Source organism: Glycine soja, chromosome 6 (genome assembly GCF_004193775.1).
Source record: "Glycine soja cultivar W05 chromosome 6, ASM419377v2, whole genome shotgun sequence".
In the NCBI taxonomy this organism is placed as follows: Eukaryota; Viridiplantae; Streptophyta; class Magnoliopsida; order Fabales; family Fabaceae; genus Glycine; species Glycine soja.
Genome location: NC_041007.1, coordinates 22792580 through 22818627, shown reverse-complemented (window position 1 = coordinate 22818627; position 26048 = coordinate 22792580). Strand labels below are relative to the sequence as shown.

The 26048-nt window shown below is 37.3% G+C and overlaps 1 pseudogene; it reads left to right on the top strand.

The window, feature by feature from the left end:
- Window positions 1-17942, top strand: part of LOC114414356 — a 28366-nt pseudogene extending 10424 nt beyond the window's left edge.
- Window positions 17943-26048: the final 8106 nt, after the last annotated feature.

Below are 26048 nucleotides of genomic sequence, written 5' to 3'. Positions count from 1 at the left end.
ACGGACCTAGTACTTTGCTTACCTTTGGCTTTGGACTTGGTCGCCTGCTGGTCGACCACGGGTCGTAGGCAACACTCTAACCTTTTATGGATGAGCTGAGGTGAACTCTAGAGGTGGCGGCGGTGCGTTTAATGCCCGCTGCCGGCTATCCCCAGGCTGTTGTGGTGTCTCGCCCTGCGCCTATCTGGGGGGCGCAGTACTTCTTGATGAAAGCCCGGTTAATAGGGGGCTTGATGACCTTGCTGGGGGTGACAGGCACTCCGTAAAACTGACAAAGGCTCGTAATCAGAGCTGGAAACCCCAGGACCTTGTTGGACTTCTTCGGGTTCACTAGGTGTCCTGTGGGCACGACCCCTGCAAATAGTAGATTGCATTAGAAATCAGTTGAACCATACGCATACTTACCTATGTCATGATGGCGTGACCTTGCCGGGGGGTACGAGCACCCTGTAGGACTGATAGAGGCCCATAACCAGAGCTGGAAACCCCAGGGCCCTGTTGGATTTCTCCGGTTCCACTGGGTGTCTTGTGGGTGCGACCCCTGCAAATAGTAGATAGCATTAGAAATCAGTTGGACCATATGCATACTTACCTATGTTGTGACGGCACAGACCAACCGATACTTTCGCAGGGGGAGATCGGCATTGTGGTCGCTGGGCAGAATGTTGCTAAGTAGCAACGTCATTTATATCTGTGTAAGAGTGGTCATGTTGGTGCGCATGATCCATACTCGTCTCTTTGCAGTGGCACGGTTGAAATCTTGCCCCGGTATGCACAGTAGCTGCATGATAGCCTCCTCCTCTGGTTGTACTTGCATAGTTGGCCCTCCTCCAGGATCAAGGGGTGGCCCCAAAGTTGATAAAAGGAAACTATTAGCCCCTTAAACGGGAGCACAAATCTCGGTTAAGCATCAAGGGCAGAGGACCTTAAATTCTCTTAAGGTGCGGATGTGGAGCCCACTGAAGGTGAGAGCGTGTAGCCCTCTAAAGGCGAGAGCGTGTAGCCCTCTGAAGGCGAGAGCGTGTAGCCCTCTGAAGGCGAGGACGTGTAGTCCTCTGAAATGGAGGATGTGTAGTCCTCTGAAGGCGAGGACATGCAGCCCTCTAAAGGTGAGGGCGTGTAGCCCTATGAAGGTGAGGACGTGTAGTCCTCTGAAGATGAGGACGTTTGGCCCTCTGAAGTGGAGGACGTGTAGTCTTACGAAGGTGAGGACGTGTAGTCCTCTGAAGATGAGGACGTGTAGTCCTCTGAACGTGAGGGCGTGTAGCCCTACATAGGCGAAGGTACATGACCCTTTGAAGGTGAGGACGTGTAGTCCTCTGAAGGTGAGGACGTGTAGTCCTATGAAGGCGAGGGCGTGTGGTCCTCTGAAGGCGAGGACGTGTAGTCCTCTGAAGGCGAGGACGTGTAGTCCTCTGAAGGCGAGGACATGTAGTCCTCTGGAGGCGAGGACGTGTAGTCTTCTGAAGGTGAAGGTACATGACCCTCTGAAGGCGAGGACGTGTAGTCCTCTGAAGGTGAGGACATGTAGTCCTCTAAAGGCGAGGGCATGTAGCCCTCGAAAGGTGAGGACGTGTAGTCCTCTAAAGGCGACAGGTTCTAGTACCCAAGGGTCCACCCTTATAAGAAAACATGAGATTGACTCATTGAAATTCACAAGATTTGGACATTAGATGCAGGAAATCTATGCAGTTAACATGATTTTTAGGGATGCAAATGCATGCAATCTTTGTCGTGAAATTTGGTAAATGCGAACTTCATATGAAACAATGATATGTAATGGAAAGTTGTACAATTTTCATGACATTCTTTCCCTATTTTATGATTTTGATTTTGATTTAATTTTTTTGGAAAATGCAAATTGACTGTCCTTTTGAAAGAGGTGATAATTCATGCAACCTTATCCTATCTTTTGGAAATCTCTCCGGGAACTCCCTCAGAGTGTATGTTCTGTTTGATTTAGTCACTTGACCATTTTGGAGTGACGGCAATCCATTGAAATTCCAGAATTTGTCCCCCATTCTTTTGTTTAAAAACATCGACGGGTGAGAACTTTTGATCTGCCCCTATGTTCACTTGAGGCTCATGCACGATGTCCCTCATTGCCCCAGTGTAAGGTTTTGAGGTACCAATCGTTGTCTTTCGTCATGACCTCATAGCTGGGAACCTATTGGGTGAAAACTTCTAATCTGCCCTAGGTTCGCTTGAGGTTCATGCACGGTGCCCCTCATTGCCCCAGTGTAAGGCTTTGAGGTACCAATCGTTGTCTTGTTTTCACAACCTCGTAGTGAGGAATAATGAAAGAAGCAGTTAATTCTCGCAAAAAGAACTTTCCAAGGACGATAAATAGTTGAAGGATTTATTTTTAGTTGGTGGATTAAGTCAAATGACTCCTATGTAGAAGCAAGATGTTTTGATGTTTTGATGATGCCAAAGGATCAAGTGCTTCTAAGTCAAGAATCCAAGAAATCAAGATATATGATCAAGTTGATCTCTAGAATCTTAGGAAGAAGTTTCCAAATTGAAAAAGCTAAAGGTTTGGCCAAAGAATTCCATCTAAATCATTTTAAATTGAGATTTACTCTCTGGTAATCGATTACCGGCAGCTGAAAATGTTTATAACAGTCACTAGAAATTTGAATTCAAAATTTATAATGTGTAATCGATTACACATGGATGGTAATCGATTACCAACAGTTTATTCAACGTTTTAATTCAAATTTTAAAGCCTATAATTGATTACACAAGTCTTGTAATCGATTACCAGAGGAGATTTTCAGAAAATAATTTCCAAGAGTCACATCTATTCAAATGTTTTATGAATGGCCATTAAAGGTGACTTGGAAACACGAATTTAAAGAGAGTTTTCATTGCCCAAAATTTTTATCCTCTCAAAAGATTAAGAGTTTTTCTGAATTGAAATGTCTTTATCCTCTCAAAAAGATTCCTTGGTCAACCACTTGCATATTCAATAAGGAATTTTGATTGGTCTTCATTGTACAATCTATCTCTTTTAAGAGAGATTTGTTCTTCTCTTCTTCTTATTTCTGAAAACGGATTAAGAGACCATGGGTCTCTTGTTGTAGAGGATTCTTGAACACAAGGGAAGGGTTGTCCCTGTGTGGTTCAGACTTTGTAAAAGGAGTTTTACAAAGAGAGTGGAAAATCTCAAGTGGGTTGCTTAAGGACTAGACGTAGGCACGGGAAGCGGCCGAACCAATATAAATCAAGTTTTCATTCCTCTCTTCCCTTAAACTTCTTTTATTTATTGCTATTTATCTTTTGCTTTAAAGAAGTTTATTTTGAATTGTCTTTTGAGTAATTCATGTTAAGGGTGCATTGTTAATCCAAAAAGAGAGAGTGAAAGTTTAATTGGGGAATAGTCTTTATATCTTAATTCAACCCCCCTTCTTAAGATAACTGAGGCCATTTGTCCCACATCCTATTCTTGATAACTCACTTCTCTCTAAAAAGACGAACTTTTCGGAATGATAAAACGAGGTCACATGAACGTCTTGAAAACACAGTCAATCAAATGCTTTTTTTTTCTTTTTGAACTCCTTTTTTTTTTATTTTGAAACTTATTTGTTTTGAACTTTACTCGTTGTTTTACGGCACCCCCACCAACGTGCAAGATGAGTAATCTCTGATTGAACGGTCTTGGAAGTCAGCACTCAGGAGCGCATGTCGCTCGAGCAAACAAACCAATGGCTTGCACCCACATTCCAGTGGAAGCAAAGATGTAATTACGAGACGATGAGGGACAAAGATGTCAGATTTATCCATTTTATTTAGCATTGTAACTATGGTTTACAATAATGGCATAAACTTGAAGATCCTGATGAGTCATTAGAGACATCTAACAATAGCTTTCAAAATTGCCCCATGTGTGGTGTCGCTTGTTAGTGTTAGGATTCAACAAGCAATTCTCCTCAAATTTCAGTCAGCCCACATCAATTAGACTTTGCACCTTATGCTTCAGGGTCATACAGTGGTCAATGGAATGCCCCAGGGCTCCTCCATGATATGCACATGTTGCGTTCAAGCCGTATTGATGGAAGCTTGCTTGTGGGGCTTCTATGGAGGCTGGATCTTTGAGCTTCAATGGGGTCCTTTAATGGTGATTTTCCACCATGGAGATGCAGCGGAAGACAAAGGAAAGGAGGTGAGAGGAGGCGCCATCCATTAAGGAATAAGCCATGGAAGAAGGAGCTTCACCACCAAGATGAGCCTTGGATAAGAAGCTTGGAGAGGATGCTTCAATGGAGGAAAAGAAAGAGGGAGAGAAAGAGGGAGGGGGGAGCACAAAATTGAAGGAAGAAAAAGGGAGAGAAGTTGAACTTTGAGTTGTGTCTCACAAGACTCTCATTCATCAAAGTTCCAACAAGTGTTACACATGCTTCTATTTATAGACTAGGTAGCTTCCTTGAGAAGCTTTCTTGAGAAAACTTCCTTAAGAAGCTTCTTTGAGAAAACTTCCTTGAGATGCTAGAGCTTAGCTACACATACCCCTCTCATAACTAAGCTCACCTCCTTGAGAAGCTTCCTTAAGAAGATTCCTTAAGAAGCTAGAGCTTAGCTACACATACCTCTCTAATAGCTAAGCTCACCTCCTTGAGATGAGAAGCTAGAGCTTAGCTACACACCCCCTATAATAGCTAAGCTCACCCTCATGACAAAAAACATGAAAATAACAAAAAAAATGTCCTTATTACAAAGACAACTCAAAATGCCCCGAAATACAAGGCTAAAACCCTATACTACTAGAATGACCAAAATACAAGGCCTAGACGAAGGAATAACCTATTCTAATATTTACAAAGATAAGCGGGCTCATACTTAGCCCATGGGCTCGAAATCTACCCTAAGGCTCATGAGAACCCTAGGGCCTTTCCTTGGATCTCTAGCCCAATCTACTTGGAGTCTTCTAGCCAATGCCCTTGCGGGGTAGGATTGCATCATTCCCTCCACCTTGGAAAGGATTTGACCTCAAATCCCGAGTTTCATCATACTCTGGGCTCCTTCCCTCAACACCTGTAAAAAGAACAAAAACACATGTATTAGTGGTGTTTGGTATGTTGAAGTAAGGTAAGGTCTGAAAACCCATTTCCTGGGCATCTTCCCATGAAGGAACATGGTTTCTCACCAACTCAATGAGTGGTGCTACAAGTATAGAAAAATATGGGACAAACCTTTTGTAAAAGTTTGTTAAGTCATGGAAGCCCCAAATTTTTCTTATACTTGGTGGAGTGAGCCACTCAGGAATGACCTTTATTCTCTTAGGGTTCATGGGAACCCGTTGATCACTATTTGAAAAATTAAGAAAAGTAACGCAATAAAACATACCTTTTTCTGTATTTTCATATTGATTATTCCTACCAAAAAGTATGACAAACCTAAGGTGTCCCATATGAGTACCTAAGTTTGTATTGAAACTAAAAATAAGAACAAACCTACCTAATGGGTCCCTATGTACACACACCATGAAGATGTTAGGTGTACGAGTGATTTTACAAAAGAGGGTTGCACCACTCAAAACATTCATCATACCACCTATTTTAGGGACTTGGTGCCTAATAATACCTATTTTGGGCACCAAAAAAGCACAAGGATTTAAGCTTTTGCGAACCAAACCCTCATCCAACAACTTCTTTACTTGAGGAATAAACTCAAGCCCAAGAGGTGTGGCAATGCTAGCAAGTGTCTTTTTACAAAAGAGAAAATGTGGAGGTTGTCTAAGAGGGAAAGTTTCTTTAATGTTTGTCTTTATTGTAAAATGAGTTTCCTTCTTAGCTAACCTCTTGGAGGAGACACTTACCTCCTTACACTTCTCTTTAACCACTAATGGTTGTCCATCTTCTTGGGGGTAGATTTCTTCACTAGATTCTTCCCCTTTTGCTTCTTCACTTTCACTAGAGGAAGGTGAAGTAGTAGCCTCATCTTGGCTACTATAAATGTCTTGGCCCCTCATAATCATGGTTTTTGTGGTGGGGCATTGAGAAGTAATGTGTCCTCTTCCAAGACATTTAAAGCACTTTATAGAGCTAGTTTTCTCTTGCATACTAGCCTTAGGGGCTTGCTTTTCTATTGCCTTCCCCTTATCATCTTTGGGGTTAGAAGGTGTCACCCCTAAGATGCCTTGACCTTGGTCTTTCTTTGGATAAGAGTGAGAGCCATAAGATTTTGAAGTAGACTTCTTTTTAAGTTGTTGTTCTACCCTTATTTCCCAATCTAAGTTAGCCTCTACATTGTCCTTCCCATGGAAGTATGAGAGGTTAATGTTAGCCTCTTGAGGCTTTCTTTCCTTTTCTCTTCTATGGGAGTGAGGTCTAAGATGTGACCTATGCCTTCCTTCGTAATAGTCACGAAGTTCTTCACTTAGGCTCTTGCAAGAGTTATGACTACTATTGGAGGCATGTTTTTCTCTTTTCATTTCTTTCATTATTTTTCTTCTTTCTTCCTCTCTTATTTTCTTTCTTTCATCTTGACTTATTTCTTCCACTCTTTTTTTTTTCTTTTTCTTTTCTCTCTTGTTTTTCTTTCCATAACTTGAGGGAACTCAACTCATCTAAGATTCTAGATAAAGGGTCTTTATGACTAGTACCCTCGCCATTAACACTAGATGAATGATGACTCATGTTGGTTCCTAAGTTGTGGTTCTTTCTTGTTGGAGGTTTAAAAACAAAAGGTAAAAGAAACTATGGTTGAAACTAGCCAAATAAACACTAAAAGAGGTGTGAAAGATAAGGTAAAAAAAAAAAAAAACTAATTGGTAAAATGCAAGCTATCTAGGCGGTTTGACAATGGAAGGTAAAAGAAATAAGCTATGAAAGTAAGCAAGAAATGTAAACTAGGTGAATCCTAAGAGTGTTTGGATGACCACATTCAAGGTTTCCAACAAAACACTCACTATCCTAAGTAAAAATTGCCTAAAATTATTACACATAAATGGAAGTTTGGTAACCTATTGGAGGCTCCCAACACACTTCCAATGAAAGGCCTTTTTGTTACAAAAACTTGAAAGCAATGAAGGTAATTAAATTGCAAATTACAAAATTACAAAACGGTCCTCAACAAAACTCTAGCTTTGGCACTTGTCTTCACACTAATTTTGAATTGAAATTTCCAATTATAGAATAAATTTTGAGCCAAAACAACAAGCACCCTTCCCTTTCACCTTTTTTTTCTGGATACTGATTTTCCTGCCAAATTGTGCGATTTTTCGTATTTTTTCCTTTTATCCAAATCACTTGTTTCTTTTTTTATAACTTTTTTCCAGATGTCTAGAAAATTCAGTAAAAATTTCAACTCAAAATTCGAAGTAACCAATTCTCAGTAATTTTTACAAGTTTGTATGTCCAAGCTGCCAGCACCAGCGATTTGTTTCTTTAAGCATGGTATATTGATTGCCTTGGGCTTACTTTCAACCTTCCTATGTATGTTGAACTCACTAGGATTGTTTACCACAGTTTTCAGAGTTCAATATTAACTTAGGATCAACATTTCAGCCAGCAATTCAATCACCAAAACTCAAATTCACAATAGACACAATCATAAAGAAACCTAAAAGTTCAAGAAAAGGTTCACAATCAAAGACTCTCTAAGAATTTTGCATGAACATGTTAAGGACTAATTAACATGAAAGATTTGACTCAAATCAAATAATAGGCTAAAAGAATTTCATACACTCATGAACAAATGAGTTAGACAAAGAAACAAGAAAATAAAATTCAGCACAACATAAGAAATCTTATGTGACAAGTTTCATGACTAGACATGACTTCTATGACAAAACTACAATAGGTGAACAAGTTACTCTAGATTTTTGAGGTTTTCTTCTACTTTAATATTTTTGTAAGAGTTTTATGGTTTAGGTTTCAGCCACAAAAAAATAACAAGACAAAACTCAAAGGAACCTAAACTCAACACAATTCATGGTTCAAGAACAAGAACAAGAAATTTGAACCATAGAAAATCAAATCTAACTTCTATAGCAAGTTTAATCGGTGGAAACTCTAAAGAATCATGTTAACAACATTTAGAACAAGACATGTGAGGAGATACATGGAGAAAAATGAAGAAACAACAATGGAAGAGAAGGTAAAGAAAAAAAATTAATGGAGGTTTAAGGAGCACCTACTTGAAGCTCTTGTGCTCTGATACCACTTGATGGAAGCTTGCTTGTGGGGCTTCTATGGAGGCTGGATCTTTGAGCTTCAATGGGGTCCTTTAATGGTGATTTTCCACCATGGAGATGCAGCGGAAGACAAAGGAAAGGAGGTGAGAGGAGGCGCCATCCATTAAGGAATAAGCCATGGAAGAAGGAGCTTCACCACCAAGATGAGCCTTGGATAAGAAGCTTGGAGAGGATGCTTCAATGGAGGAAAAGAAAGAGGGAGAGAAAGAGGGAGGGGGAGCACGAAATTGAAGGAAGAAAAAGGGAGAGAAGTTGAACTTTGAGTTGTGTCTCACAAGACTCTCATTCATCAAAGTTCCAACAAGTGTTACACATGCTTCTATTTATAGACTAGGTAGCTTCCTTGAGAAGCTTTCTTGAGAAAACTTCCTTAAGAAGCTTCTTTGAGAAAACTTCCTTGAGAAGCTAGAGCTTAGCTACACATACCCCTCTCATAACTAAGCTCACCTCCTTGAGAAGCTTCCTTAAGAAGATTCCTTAAGAAGCTAGAGCTTAGCTACACATACCTCTCTAATAGCTAAGCTCACCTCCTTGAGATGAGAAGCTAGAGCTTAGCTACACACCCCCTATAATAGCTAAGCTCACCCCCATGACAAAAAACATGAAAATAACAAAAAAAAATGTCCTTATTACAAAGACAACTCAAAATGCCCCGAAATACAAGGCTAAAACCCTATACTACTAGAATGGCCAAAATACAAGGCCTAGACGAAGGAATAACCTATTCTAATATTTACAAAGATAAGCGGGCTCATACTTAGCCCATGGGCTCAAAATCTACCCTAAGGCTCATGAGAACCCTAGGGCCTTTCCTTGGATCTCTAGCCCAATCTACTTGGAGTCTTCTAGCCAATGCCCTTGCGGGGTAGGATTGCATCACGTATCCTCAGAAAAATGGAGGTTGAGGAAACCTAGCAGGGGTTATGGCTACCATTGAATTATCGAGTAGATATGAGAGCAAGTTTAGCATATGACACCGGAATTTGGGGTGAATCCTACAAGATTTTTGCTGCAAAATTCCTTTTTGGTTGGTGTTTTGGTTCGTTCTAAAGGTGGTGTTTAGCATTGGTTGTGTGGTAGACAGGCTTTGTGATTGATTTAGGGACGGCCTTTGTGGATAACTGGGTGGTGGGGAAGGAGAAGGTTTGTTATTGGCTAAGTAATGACATTGTTGGGTTGGTGGGAAACTTGGTTGTATAGGAATGGCAGTCGCAGCATGGGTTTCTCCCTCATTCTCACCCTCCTCATTTGCCCCAGTTTTTTTTCTCATTCATCCAAGCAAGATGATTAAATTTGCCTCTTTTCATACCTACTTTGATCCTTTCGTCGGTGAAAACTAAATCAGCAAAGCTTGAAGGTGTGTAGCCCACCATCTTTTCATAGTAGAAAACTGGTAATGTGTCTACTATCATTGTTATCATTTTTTTCTCCGTCATTGAGGTGCCACTTGAGCTGCCAGGTCTCTCCACCTTTGGGCGTATTCTTTGAAAGATCTGTGCCCCTTTCTGCACATGTTTTGTAGTTGCATCCTATCCGGAACCATATCAAAATTGTATTGATACTGCCTAACGAAGGCAACCATTAGGTCCCTCCAAGAGTGGACTCGAGAAGGTTCCAAGTTAGTGTACCAGGTAACAGCTACCCCAGTAAGATTTTCTTGGAAGGAATGTATCAGCAATTCCTCATCTTTTGCGTATGCCCTCATCTTCCAACAATACATCTTTAGATTGTTCTTGGGGCAAGTAGTCCCCTTGTACTTGTCAAAGTTCAGCACCTTGAACTTGGGAGGGGTGATGATATTGGGTACTAGGAAAAACTCTTCTAGGTTAGCAAAGGCATAATCTTCACCTCCTTCAATGGCCCTGAGCCTTTGCAAGAGGTGTAGTTGTGGGTGATACTGAGGGCTCTCCACAGTGTTTTGCAAGGGTAAACCACCAACTGCTTGCCCTTCAGTGGCATATCCGAGGCAAGGCTCGAAGTCGGCTAGATCATGTGTCTCCCCCATGGTTTGAGAGACATGTGCCTGATCAGATTGAGGTTATTGGCTCTCAATGAGTATCGGAGTGGAGTTATTAACATTCTCATTTGGAGTGTACGCCACATTGGGTGGTGTATAGTTGGAAGGCAAGCCATATGGCAGGAAGGCATGCTTGTTTTGAATTTGCGCATAATGGGGGCCGCCCGTAATTTCCAAATCTTTGCCTACCCTAGCTAAGGTTGGATGATTCATTTGGTTGAGGCCAGATGGGGGCATCAGGTTCACCTTAGCAACAGCACTGGTAGCGGCAACTGCAACCGCATTGGCTTCCATTATCTTCTTCATGCTTATCATGGCCTCCATCATTGTGGCCATTTGCTCTTTCATGGCCTCCATGTCGGCCTTCCTCTACTCTTGCACCTCCTCTACTTCACTTATTACTCTAGCTCTAGCACGAGTTCGGCAAGGGCGCCGTAAAGTATGTTCTTTTCTTTTTTATAACAATGATTAAGTTTGTTTTTATTTTATTTTATTTTATTATTTATTTTTTTCCAAGGAAAGAATGCAATGAGCAATGCAACCAATGAAAAGCATGGATGTATATGAATGATACACAGTTGAAGTATTGCGAATTTTTACGCAGGACATGGGGTTGAATCAATTTAGATTTTTTAACATGGTCCATGACATCTTGGTCAAGGTGAAAATGGAAGTAACAAGGACATCAACGGTCCTAAATGTGCTTAGCAGTAGACGAAGCAGTGATGTAACCCGATTCATTTTTTGCCCCAATTTTTGCAAGATGGTTACTTCCATACTTCAACTTGACTTGATGAACTTTTTTTCGAAAAATCATGAGCTTAGTTCAACCCTATAATCCAAGGAATGGTAATTCTGATCGCCAATACTTCAACAACCTTTCATAGGGATGAATGACTCGAGCATACTTTAAGCTATGCATGGAAAATGTAATTATGAAATTGAAATGCCCGAAGAAACATCATTTCCTAGTTAACCATGCATTAGGTACCATGTTCAATCATTCCATTTTTAAGTGAAACGGGTTTATGATCCCAACATGGTTGGCCCATGGTACCGAATATATGCAACTAAGAATGCATAGTGAATTTTCATGCTTCCCTTTTTTGTTTTTGTTTTACAGAGGAAAATGCAAGGATCATGCATGAGCGAACATGAAAACAAAAGGTATGCAGTTTGTAGAACAAAAAGTATGTTGAATGCATATGCATGATGATGCAATGACTCATGCAAAATGTAATGCTGGAATATGATAACGGACAAATGCAGCAATGATATGTTCATTACGATGCCTTGAAGAGATGCTTATGCGATGCATGATATGAATGCATGCTAGAGATAAAATGCGGGAGTATTTTGATTCGCACTGATTTTTTTGGAGTATAAACGTGGGATAAACTCATTTTATTCAGAAAGTTATAACTAGTCGAGACCTGAGTGACAATACAAACTTCTTAGCGGTTCCTAATTATATGGGCCATTAAGTCTATCATATGCTGACAATAGCTGAGAAGTCCGTGGATCTCCTTAGGGGCGGAGTAGGTGTCCGCCATCGCTTTGGCCTTGGCTAGATTTAGTTCTTCTTGGTACCTGCTGACGATGGCTAGCATGTTGGTCTTTGTTTCGCATAACCGCTGAGACATGTTTCTTTTGGACCTTGAGCAAACCTTCAATTCATCTTTCAAGATCAAACTGTCTACTCGTGATTGGTCCCTTTCCTCTCTTCGGAGTTTAAGCTCGTTGTTGCTACCCCACAGAGCCCCTTGGAACTTGTTCCAACCGTGTTCTTCCCTACAAGCTCTCTTGGTTTCTTGTTCCAAGGCTTTGGTGGTAGCCACATTTACATCTCTCAGTTCGGTATTCTCCTTTCGGATTTTTAGAGCCGCTGATTTGAACCTTTCTTTAACTGTTTGGGCTTGCTCGAGTTCCGCCCTAAGGGCCTGCACCTCTTCGTCTCCCTCCGGTGCCTCAACTTCCTCTCTTTTAGCGGTTCTCAAACTTGGAAGCCAATCCAAACCTTGCACGTGGGCTTTTAACCACTTACGATAGCCACCGATGGGCCCATTGTTACTGCCCCTGAGTTCCTTGTCCTTCTTTTGCAACACCTCCCATTCCTTGCGGACCTTCTGAAGTGTCTCCACGTTGGTCTTATTGAAACCTCGTGAAATGATAGGCGTGAGCTCATCCTCTAGTGGCGCCCCTCTCATAGGGTAGCCAAGTTGTCTTATAGCAAGAACGGGATTATAGCTGATGCAACCCCTCGTCCCCATCAAGGGAACATTTGGAAATCCTCCGCATGAAATAAGAACTTCGGTTCTTCCTTCCTTCCATCGAGGGAACCAGTTGACAGATGCTCCTTCTTTGCTTGCTAAGAGTTGGTCCCAATTTGCCCCTCCTTTCTCTGTGCATGAACGGCGACTTTCTAGCGGGCAAGCATGCCTCACCTCTTGGCGAAAAAGGTGTGAAACTAACCATACATAAAGAGCTGGAGTACAGCAAACATTCCTTGTATTGCTCTTTTCACATCTTCGGTCGAAGGTGTCATATAGGTCGGCTAGCATAGCGACAACCGGGTTTTCCTTGTGATTATGATATAGGCGAGAAAAGCGTCGATTGCTACCAAGTCCACCAACCCATCCACATTCGGAAAGATGACTCCTCCGAAAATCAATAGTGCGAGAATATCTATGAACGGGGCCCACTCGCCTTTACCTGCCAAGATTCTTGCTTTTGCCTCCAAATATTTTCTCGGTATTCCAACCACCCCATTTTTTACTTGCTTTCTGTGGTCTAATTCCTGCACCGAGATTTGGACTATCTTAGAAATTCTAGCTAATGAGGGATAGAACCATGAGAAGAGGTATGGTTTCCTTCCCCCTATAGGGCATCCTAGGACCTCTTCAAATTCTTCTACCATAGGTGATAGTTGGAAGTCCCCAAAGGTGAAGCACCTCAACGGCAGATTATAATACTGGGCGAGGGAGGCAATGGCCTCTGTGGAGACTTCTACCATGGCTAGGTCCCAGATTTTACCGTAAGCTTTGCGAAAAGCTTGCCGTTGGAGCTGACCCATCAACTGCCCTAACTCTTTTAGACTGGTGGTCCCTAGGCTCTTGACCTTGACTTGATAGAACCTCTTTTTAAGTGAAGGCATTTGACTTGATCCCATGTTTTACTAAAGTGAAACAAAATCTAGTGCGAATCAAAACTCTGACATCTATCATGAGTGGAATGGATGAATGCATGCATGAAGAAATGCATATGACATAGATGCAATTTATGAATACAGGAGCCCGGGAAATTGTCCCCTTCTTAGATACAACGTCTTGGAGTAGCAAAGTGCCCAACGTATGTATTTAAGAAGGTGGCATGGACCCTCCGTTGGTTTGCCAAAGAGAGGGGATCAAAACAGAATCCGCGCGTGATGAATATGCGAAAGGCGCAACACGGGAATGTACATAGTATGACAATATTCACAAAATATAAGCAAAGGGGTACATGACACTTATGCATGGCAGTGTGAAAAAATGGCACGCAGCGTGTCCGCTTCGTGCCCCTATTCAAGGGACCTATATGGGAGAGAGCTAAAAGGGTTTTTAGTGATAATCCCCAAGGTGGTCATATCTCTCTTTTTGGTCTCCAACGTGGTTACGGCATGACCAAACGGTCGGATTTCATTTTAACAGAAATTAACGGATATTAAAATTCAAATGATCGGTGGAAATTTATTTTATTTTTTGATTAGGCGAGAAAATGACTTAAGTAAATGGCTAAAGCACGACAAAAAGGGGTATGGAAAGTAAATGAAACGAAAATAAAAGCACGTGAAAACAAATGAGGACCACTAAGGGTACATAGAATGAATTGAAAAGTTCGATTTCGGGAACTTACCAGTTGAAGACCGAAGAACGAAGAAGAACGAACGAAGAACGGTTGAAAATCTTCGCGAAATCACCCACAGAAACGTTACGGAAGCGTCTCGGCTTGGATTTTCTTCACGGAAATAATTTTTTTCACTAATTTCAAGCGCCCAGGCGAGCTAGGTTGCTTCCTCCAGAAGCAACCGCCTTCTGGAGGAACATCCTGGAAGGCCCAAGTGGGCCTGGTTGCTATTTGAACCCCATTTTTACTAAATACATCCCCTACCTTTTTTTGGTGATTCTTTTTCCGTAAAGTTACGGAAACTTACGAATTTCGTAACGACACTTGTTTTCTTTCTGTAATGTTGCAGAACCTTACGGATTACGTAATCATCCCTTTTTTGCCTTCCGGAACATTACGGAACTTTACGAATTGCGCATTAACACTTCCTTTTAATTTCTGGCATGTCACGGAACTTCACGGATTGTGCTACAACGCTTTCCTTTTGGCTTCCAGCATGTCTCGGAACTTCACAAATTGCCTAACGATGGGTGCCAAATACCTCGAAGTGGTCAAACGAGGGACGCATCCCAACAACGGATGGTCTCCGGACGAAATTAGGGTATGACACTAACAAATTCAACATACATTTAATTCCAATCAAATATATATGGCCTGCACATACTTATTTTATTAACAATTCATAGTCATTCTATTAAATTTCATTCCAGGCCATAAAATAATATTCACATTTATTTGTGTTTTGCATTCAAACACGTTCAAGAAAATATGTAGCATATACATATTTATTGTTATCGATAATTTCAAAGCATTCACATTAATTTAATTCTAAGACATAAACTTGCAATCCTTTAATGACATTCAACAATAATATTCGGAAAAAAAAATGATCAAGTGGGATTGAAAATAGCAAATAGCAATTTCCAAAATTTCCTTTCTTTCCCTACACGTCAGCCTTTCAATTGGAAAATAAGGAAGCATACATGCGGCGGAGGCTTTCAACATGAATATATACAACAACGTTAATAGAAATAAATCTGGGTAGCTTCCTCCATTAGAAATAAAAATTAGCAGCATTAATAACTTTCTTTCTTTTTCCACATTCAATATATGTTAAAGGAAAAACCAAACACCAAGTCATCATAATCAAATTAAATTAGATAGCACAAAAGGATAAATATGAAATCTTTCTCCAAATTTAATATATACAATTCAAAGTACCCACTACGTACAAATATCATAAGTTTTTCTTAATTGAATGCAATCAAAATAATATAATTTTACGCATTCATACCCTTTTCAATATAAGATTTCATACTTGCACAACAGAAAAAAAAAATCCCTAAATTTCATAATTAGGGTTCATGCATAATTGGGAGAAAATAAATCATTCTTGGATAATCATAAATTTCATAACACTTGTTCTGATACCACATGTAAAATTCTTAAGGGATTTCCTAGATTATCAATTATAGGAAACCAACAGGATCTTGAAACGTATGATTCTCACAAACAACAAATAAACAGATAATGCGTACCTTTCTTCATAGGAAAACTTCTCTCCGGTATACTTTGATTTCCTTGGAAGAGGAGAGAAATAAGATTTCACGACCTTTCTTTCTGCCTCTCTCTACCTTCGTGATGGCTATAGGTGAGAGAAAACATTTTTCTGTCACGAAGGGGACCTTATTTCACGTTAGTGGATATTAACCCCCTTTTATAACCACTACTCCCATCAAGTAGCTGTTAACTCTAAAAACTTATGTTATTAAGTCCAATTATAATTTAATCCTTAATTATTAATTATTTATTTATTAGTCCCTACATAAGTCACATGTCTCTCACATGAGACATTAATTCTAACATTTAATTTCATGAAAATGTTCCAATTTTGGGTTTTAGTTTTTATAAAATTTTAATCATTCTCTAGGGCTAAAAATATGTGTACCAAAATCACATTATTTTGTTAAACTTAGGAACTAAAATGAATAAAACTTTCATAAAAATTATGACAAAATCGAGATATTTTCAGACAACAAAAATATATTTATCTCTTTTAAAAGAAAGAGAGATAAGGTTGACAGTTTTTTTTCTCAACATTCAACTATTCAATGAAATCTCTCATGTTGTCCCCACTAATAAACTATATTTCAAGTTCCATATCTCAAGAAATTGTGTTGTTGTTTAATTTCATCTTCTTAAGAGAAAAATATTTTTAAGCAATACAGGTGTAGCTTTTTTCATCTTTTAGTCTTTAGCAAGTCACAGTGACATTCATGTATTGCAATGTTTGAGAGGATCCGTATTTCTCTCATACCTTGTTTTTTGAAGGGTGGAAGTTTCTAAAGTTTAGGTTTTGACGACAATTCAATATGTGTTTATATGTTATATAAAACCAGGAAGGAAAGGGTGGAGAAAAAGTCATCATATATGTTTTATGCTTTTGCTATTCTTGACAAATTTATATTTGTTAGTTTTAATGCGTTTGCCACAATACATTTTGCTGACAAATTAATACACGTTGTACAGGGTAGAGATATCCCAATTGTTCACCGAGTAATTGAGGTTTGAATGACATTTATTTCCTGCTCTTCAGCATCTACACTCCATTATTCAGTTCACACAATATAGGCTTATTATAAACAATATATCTTTGAATCAGAAATTAAGTAGCTTATGCAAACTAATGGTTAATCTTTCCACTGCACTGTTATGTTGCTCTGCACAAGTTAATATCCTTAGTCGGAAAGAGTCCACGTAACAAACTTTAGAAACATATATATGAACGAAACACAAAGTATTGATTATGAAGAAAGGAATAACTTTGCTTAGTTTTGCTTCCTATTTAAATTTTATGTTTACACAGGACTAGAATATTGGCTACATCTTTCTTTAAATTTTGGATATTGTTTGATGACTATATGATAGAAATCACTCAATTTATTAATGTTCTTTTATTATTTTAGGTTCATGAACGTCAAGATATTGAAGAAACTCATATCCTCACAAAAGGTACAATTCAATAGATATAGGTGTATATAATATGTTAATATTATATTCAAATTTTCAGTAGATGGTCCTTTTAATTATAAGGAAAGTTATTTGTTTATCATTTGTCTCTGGTTATATTTGTATTACATGGCCATCGTTCAACAAAGCTATTACTATTAGTACTAAAAGTTTATGGATAGTACTTTGTTTTCATGGTGTGAGATAACTGTTTTGGTTTTAACAATTTCTTTTCATCAAATTGATCAAACTTTCATAATTCTTTCATATGTATTATTTCAGGAGACAATAATCCTGTGGATGACAAGGTTATGTATAATCCTGGCCAGAAGTGGTTGCAACGACATCATATTATGTGAAGAGCTGTTGGGTAAATCTTTTTTCTTCATACTGAATATTAATTAGGACTAAGGTTGCCATTTTTTGGGCATGTCAAAGACAAATTACTTTTATAGAGAAAACTATCTCTTGAACTGCATATGATTTTATGCATATATAACTTCCTTCTGTCTTTTGTTACAGGTTCTTACCTTATGTTGGTTGGGCTACAATAATATTGAATGATATGCCTATTCTCAAGGTTTGTTATTTTGAGATATAATTTTTATATTTGTAGGAATCAAAAATAGATATCACAAGATTTATAATCATTCAAGTATTTTGTTCAGTCAATTGAGTTGGACCTCTTGATTGACTACATTTTAATACTATGTAAACATTATCATTTTAATATTGTTTTGGAGTGAAACATTAGCATTTTAATTTTAATTATCATTTTTTTTGCAGTATATACTATTTGGGGCATTGGGATTGCTGATTTTTACCTTGAAGGAATAAGTTTGAATTAAGGGCAAAGAGTGTAAGAAATGATTATATACAATATAAAAGAATCTTGGATTCTTTTTCCTTTTTCAACAACTAGGAAAATGATAATCATACATACAGTTTTTATTCATCTAGCGTTCATATGAAAACATGATTAATTATATGTATAAATAAGGTTAATTTTATTTACAAATGATTAAAGTAAACTAATGTGATTATATATTACTGATATGTAGATATGTAGTTGGGAGAGTCACGGTATACAGTACAAGTCATTAGATTATTGAAATATTTAATAGTGAGGAGCAATGGTAGATGCACGTACAGCACTGATGGGACAATTGTTCCCAAAAGAATTTGTTTGTTATTCGTATATGTGTAATTTAAAATAATTGCCCCCATACAAAAATAGGTATTTTTCCACCAGTATAATATTTTTATTAATGAATATACAATTTTTAAGAAATTAAAAAAAGAGTAAATTGATACTAATTTTATGACTTTATCCTTTTAAGTTTTATAAGATTGACAATGAAAAATCATATAATATTTCAAAGTACGAAAATGTAGAGAACAATTGTAATTTATAAAAACATGCATATTTTGAATTTTTTGTCATGTCATTATGTGTTTTGGATATTCAAAGTATGACAAGTAGGGAAGTTACATCTATTTTTTTTCTAGTAAATTGTGTTTTTAAAATCTCATGTTAAAATTAGTTGATGATATCAAATAAATTTATGAGAGATTAAAAACATAATTTAAAAAAAAAATATGTGATTGTTCCGTCAAATTTCTTCATGATGTGACAAGTTATTTAGCTACTAACGTAAATATTATATCATCAATTAATGTTGTTATTAGATGATAAGGATGACTAAACCCATTAAAAGACAAAAAAGTATAAGGATCAAAAATACTAAAAAAAATTGCTTAAAGACTAAATTTTAAAAAATGAACTTAACTAACATTCTAAATGAAATTAGGTATTTTTTTTCCTATATTTGAATTTAGAGAGAATAATTAAAATAGTGTATATAAGTGATGATAATTTTCACCTCATGAACTAACTTTTGGAATCGAGTTAGGTTTATACATAAATTTTAGAGCAAATTACATTAAACTCCTCTAAATTTAACACTTATTACATAACATCCCTACTTAATTTTTTATTTTTTTTGCCTCTCCTAAAATATTACACTCATGGTGACTTAAGGTTAATAGAAATAAGTCTGCTACGGTGCAGTCCATGTAATGAAATTGTAAAGTTGTGGGAGTTTTGTGTAGGAATTCAACAAATAGAGGGTTGAGTGTAATAAGTCTTAAATATAGAGAAAACAAGTATAATTTGCTCTAAATTTTAATATGGTATCAAAATCTAACTAATTATTATTGGATCGTTATCAGATCACTTGCATAGTTGCATGTGTTTTAGAGTGAACTAAATATGATATTTTCCCCTATAGAATTATTGAAAATTTTACCTTTTCCCTTCAGGAATTAGATAGATGGTTTAATGGCAATGGAAAGTTACTCAAATCAAAGATCCTTTGTGGGAAAAATGATCAAATCAACATTTGCATGAATTATATATTCAATCATGTTTCTTGAGTAAGTCGGTTGGATAATCTGTCTAGGGAATTGTTAAGAATGAAGGAGAAGAATTGGTTGTAGAAACAGAAAAAAAAAATTGGGAACAAAAAGAGTTGTGTTGTTCTATTAATAGAAAAAATAGAACTTATATACATGTGATAGCATGCTTTCTATTATTAACACAATGACAGAAAAAATAATTACCTAAAGCTGCCAGCTAACCACCCCCCCCCCCCCCCAACTAACCAACTAATATTATACCATTTATAACAATCTTCACCTTGGTCTAATGCTTAGTTAGAACCAGTAATATTCAACAACTGTAAACAATAGTTGAATTTCTCAAAGGATAAAGCCTTTGTGAGCATGTTTGTAGCATTCTCATTTGTAGATATCTTCTCAATAGCAACAGCTTCACTCTTGATCATATCTTGAATGAAGTGATACTTAACATCCACATGCTTTGTTCTGTCATGATACACTTGGATTTTACTCAAACTCACTGCATTTTGATTGTCACAGTGAATTACAACGGTTTATAACTCTTTCACTTGGAGTAGTTTTGAAACCAAGCCTCTTAACCATAGTGCTTCCTTTACAGCTTCACTAGCTGTTATGTATTCAACTTCAGTAGTGGATAAGGCCACTACTGACTGCAAATTAGCCATCCAATTGACTAAGTTTCCAAACACCTTGAAAGCATAGCCAGTAGTGGACTTTCTTGTATCAATGCTCCCAACAAAATCAGAATCCACATACCCTTCAATACTAGGAACTTCACCTCAATTAGCATACTTCAATTCAACATCAATGGTCCCAGATATGTACCTCAAAACCCATTTAGCAGCCTCCCAATGCCTTTTGCCTGGATTTGTCGTAAATCTGCTTACAACACTCATAGAGTATGACAAATTTGGCCTGCAACACACCATGGAGTACATGATACTTCTAACAACACTATCATATGGCACTTTCTAATATAGGCTATATCTTCATCAGACTTTGGTTCTTGTTCCTTAGACAGCTTAAAGTGTTATGCTAGGGAAGTGGTAACTAACTTTGCTCCTTTTAAATTGAATCTTTCCAAGACCTTTTTGAGGTAATCTATCTGAGATAGGTACAACACTTTTTCTTTCCTATTCCTAATTATTTATATACCAAGGATCTTCTTAGCATGTCCAAGATCTTTCATCTTAAACTCTAGATTCAACAATCTTTTAACTCTAGCAATTTCAATCATGCTTTGACTAGTCAGTAGCATATCATCAACATATAGCAACAAGTAAATTGGTTTCTCATTCTTGTGACATTTCCAATACACACAGCAGTCATAAGCACTCCTAAAGAATCCAATTTTAATCATATAATCATCAAAGCGCCTATACCACATCCTAGGGGACTGTTTAAGACCATATATGGACCAATTAAGCAAACATACCTTCTGCTCATCACCCTTTTTGACATAACCAATTGGTTGTTTCATATAAATGGTCTTACCAAGCTTCCCATGCAAAAAGGTTGTTTCGACATCCATCTGCTCAAGCTCCATATCAAAATGAGCTACCATAGCAAGAAGAACTCTTATTGAACTATGATTTACCACAGGTGAGAAGATTTCTACATATTCCACTCCTTCCTTTTGAGTAAACCCACTAGCTACTAGCCTAGCTTTGAACCTTCCACTTTGAACTCCTTTAGTACCTTCTTTCCTCTTGAATACCCATCTACATCCAACAATTTATTGCCCTTTAGGACAATCCACAAGTGTCCTTCTTTTCTAGGGAAGCCATTTCTTCTTCCATAGCTTCAATACATTTTGAATTGTCCTTGCTGCTTATGGTCTCATCATAAGACTGAGGTTCTTCCTGATCTTCAATCTCTTTTCCAACTATTAAAGCATAGGAAATCAGATCTGCATGACCATATCTTTCAGGGGTTTTGATTGTCCTCCTTTTCCTGTCTCTAGCCAAACAATAATCCTAAGTTGCTTCTTCATTTTATTGTCCAGGCGCAAGAACAAACTTGCATCTTATCACTACTGATTCCTCATGAGTCTGAGTAGTTATCTCTTCAGACTTCACTTGAACTTATGAACTCTAACTTCTAGCAGACTTGAATGGCATAATTAAAATTGCCATTTATAGTTCATTAAACACTACATCTATGCTGATGATGCACTTCCCGTGTCCAGGTTCCAAATATCATAGCTTGTATCCCTTTACTCCTTGTGGATAGCCTATGAGGATACACTTCAAGGCCCTTGGTTCCAACTTATCCTGCTTTAGATAAGCATATACAACCAAATGTCTCTAGTTCACTGTAATCAGCTTTCATGCCACTCCAAGCTTCCTATGGGGTTTTAAAGCCTATGGCAGTTGATAGGCTTTTGTTTTTGTAGTAGACAACAGTGCTTACAGCCTCTGAGCAGAAAGACTTTGGTAGACCAACATGATTCAACATACACCTAACTCTTTTAAGTATGATTTTGTTGAACCTCTCCACAAAGCCATTTTGTTATGGTGTCCCTCTCACAGTTAAGTGTTTAGCAATACCATTCTGTTTGCATAAGGTTTTGAACCTTTCATCACAGAATTCAAGTCCTTTATCTATCCTTAATTTCTTCACCTTTCTTCTTGTTTGAGTTTCAACTAAAATTTTCCATTCTTCAATCACCTTGACAAATTCATTCTTGTGTTTTGGAAAATAAACCCAAACCTTTCTAGAGAAGTCATCTACTAAGGATAGAAAATACCTTGCCCCTCTATGTGACTCAGTTCTTGATGGTCCTCATAGATCTACATGCACATAATCAAGAGCTGCATTGCTAGAATGAGTGCTGGTGGGAAATTTTTGCCTCTTTGCCTTGCCTAGCACACAATGTTCATAAAACTTCAGTGGCTCAATATGCCTTGCCCAAAAACAACTTGTTTTGCTAACTCTTCTTACCCTTTATGACCGATATGTGCCAATTTGTGGTGTCATAACTTTGAGTTGTCATCAGCTACAACATTTGCAGAATCAACAACAATTGTTTATCCAACCAAGGAATACAATCCATTCTTCCTTACTCCCCTCATGATCAGATTCTTTCCCTTATGGATTTCAAGGTTACCACGATCACACTTGTAGCCACAACCCTCATTGTCCAATGTGCCTAAAGAGATCATATTTCTCTTTAATTTTGGAACATGTCTCACATCTTCCAGCACATTTTCTATTCCATTGTGCATTCTGATTCTTAATGAACCAATCCCAATAACCTTACAAGATTTATTATTTCCTAGCAGTACAGTACCACTATCTATTGGCTTGTAATTTTCAAACCAACCTTTATTGGGGCACATGTGGAATGAGATCCAAGATTCATTCCTTTTGAGAATCCTCTTCTGATACAGCAAGAACCTCTGCATTGTCATATCCTTCTTGAGCCACAGCCGCATCTGCATTGTGTTTGTTCCACTCATTGAACCTTGACTTGCTTGGGCAATCTTTCTTGAAGCACCCCTCTTTGTCATAAGGGAAACATTTCTTCTTCTTATTTTTAAACTTCGATTTCTTATTCTTGAAATCCTTCTTTTGATTCTTGTTACTTGCAATGAGCTCTTCAACAATCTCTTCCTTCTTGGAGTCATTCTCCTTTCTTGACCCCATCCATTGATTTAGTAGTCTTCCCATACAACATTGTATAAAAAAAAATGCTCAAATCGCTTGGGAAGAGAACTCAATAGAATGATGGCTTGATCTTCGTCATTTATCTTTACGTCAATGCTCTTAAGGTCCAAGCTGATCATATTGAAATCATCCAGATGTTTCTTCAAGGGCTTGTCATCCTCCATCAGCAAAGCATACAAGCGTTTCTTGAGATATAATCTATTTTCCAGGGACTTCTTCAAGTACAAATCCTCCAACTTATCCCAAACTATCTTGGCAGACTTTTCTTCAGCCGCTTCCCGAAGCACTTCATCTCCAAGACTGAGCAAGATTTCACTATAAGCCTTCTTCATCACATATGCACGTCTCCTCTCTTCTATCTTTGAGATTGCTTCCTCTGAAAGTGCAACATCCAAGCCTTGATGAACGAGCAATGCATTCATCTTCGCCCGTCATAGAATGAAATCATCTATTCCACCAATGAATTTTTTGATCTCCATTCTTGCAAGAGCCATGGTTTTCTCCCTTTTTCCCTTAGGATCTCAACTCAGCTACTGATTGTTAAGAATGAAGGAGATGAATTGGTTGTAGAAACAAAAAAAATGGAAACAAAATGAGTTGTGTTGTTCTATTAATAGAAAAAAAAAAAACAACTTATATACGCATGTCTTCTGTTATTAACATAATAAAAAAAAATAACTACCTACGGCTATTAGTTAACTCCTCCCCCAACTAATGAACTAATATTAAACCACAGGAACAAATATGACAAGTTACCTCCTAATGAGTAAGTAAGTCGGTCAAGTGACTTGGGGGGAGAACAAATGTCACCTAACCTCTCGGTTTTCATTTGATTTCATGCTTCTAATATTGGCGTTCATGTGCAAAATAATCTACCTTGTGGCAATTTTTCATTATGCAATCTTTTGGGAATTGCATTTTGTAAGAGAGACATTGAATCCTTGATTGCTCCAATCGTGAAAAGAAAAAATAATACCTTTACATTTAGTAGAATTTTATTAAAATTATGGCTTTGCATTCCCTCGATAAAACATAAACCTTACATTGTTTCTTGTTTATGAATATCATGAAAAAAATTATGCATTAATGAGTTAACTTTATATTTTAAAGACTAATTTGATACTACTTTAAAAATGAATTTATTAAAAAGTATGGCATTGAAAAATGTGTCAAACTAAATTTGAGGCCTAATATACTTTTTAAGAGGTAAGGGTCAACCCAAATTATAAGTGTTGACCAAACCAAGTAAAAGATTATTATAATCCATCTTTTTGCAAAGCATCTTGAACATTGTATTAGGATTATACTTCCATATTATACTATTGTAATTATTCCGGGAATATACCAAAGTAAACTAATATTGTACCCAAAAAAAAGAGTAAATTATTATGCTGCAATATAGGTTAATGTTCTCTTTCATAAGTATTGGGCATTGTGTTAGGTAGTTTAACCCGTTTTAAGCAACTTATAAATATAGTCAAATTGAACAGTTTTTCATCATATGCAATTATAATATATTGTCACTCACCCAAAAATCACAATTGACTTAATCATTTCCTCATTAAAAAAAATAATAATATGCGATAAAAAAAACTCCTCAGATATCAAGAAAATAAGTTTATTTTTTCAATTTTACCAATCAATTTACCCTCATATCTAGTGTAAATCCCACACGATTCTTCTCATATCAAGAGTAAGAAAAAAATAAAGCTCTTGTTTTTCTATCTAACCATGTATGAAGAAAGAAAACTTTCAACTTCTTTTTACACATTTAAAATTTACTACTCTTTTAGTCATTTTCTGTTCTTTGTTATTTTTTTCACTTTTTTCTTTCTACCTTTTCCCACATCCGAAGATAGTGACCCCATTGATTCATGACTTGTCGTTGATCCCACCTTGCCTCTTTCAACTACTTTTAGCCTCCGTCCACCAGATTGCTAGTAATTTTTTAAGTGTAGGAAAAGATATTGCAAGGTTTTGAGATAATGCCACAATTCAAGGCACAATTACGGTATGAGGATGAATAAGCATGGATAAAATTGATTTTGAATGAAACTAATTTTAATTAAAATTGTTTTGAAGTATATAACTTTGTTTCTATTATATAAGTAAAATAATAGTAAAATTTAGTATAAACTTTTTTATTCGAAGAAAAAAATTATCTACCGTTATTTTAATTCAGAATCAATTCTGAATACAAAATTAAGTTCTCAACCTGAAAGTAAATATGTGGAAATTTATCTAAAATTAAGTTAACTAGTGTTTTAATGTGACTTTGAAATATCCAACATACACATAAGCCCAATCTTGCGCTCCTCAAATAGGTAAAATGATAAAGTTCACGCAACAGATATCAAATGCAACCCAAAAACCTAAAAAATGGCAATCAACCAATTCACTGAAAATATATTACCAAAATGCCACTTATTTAGTTAAACTGTGGGAAAGAAATAGGCTATCTTATGAGCCTGATGAATCAAGGTAACTCAATCCAACAACCAAAAAAACCCACTAAATATCAATATTTGCTAGGGCTAGTTCGGTTTCTCCTTAATCTCCATATCATTTATCTTTCATGCAGACCCAAACAAGGTACATCCGAAAGGCCATGGCGAATCAACTGATAGCACAGAATCAAAGATCAACAAAGCATTGTTTAAATGAATTCCAAGCTGCTAAGAAACATTAAATTTGATATCCATGATGATAGATAAAGCTATAGATCACATCATTGTAAAAGTCTTGCAACACACAAATGGTGCCTAATGGACATAACCTTTGACTCTTGCTTGCCAAAAAATGAATTTTATTAGCCATCCAACTATGCTTCCACTACTTCAATCAGAGTCCATC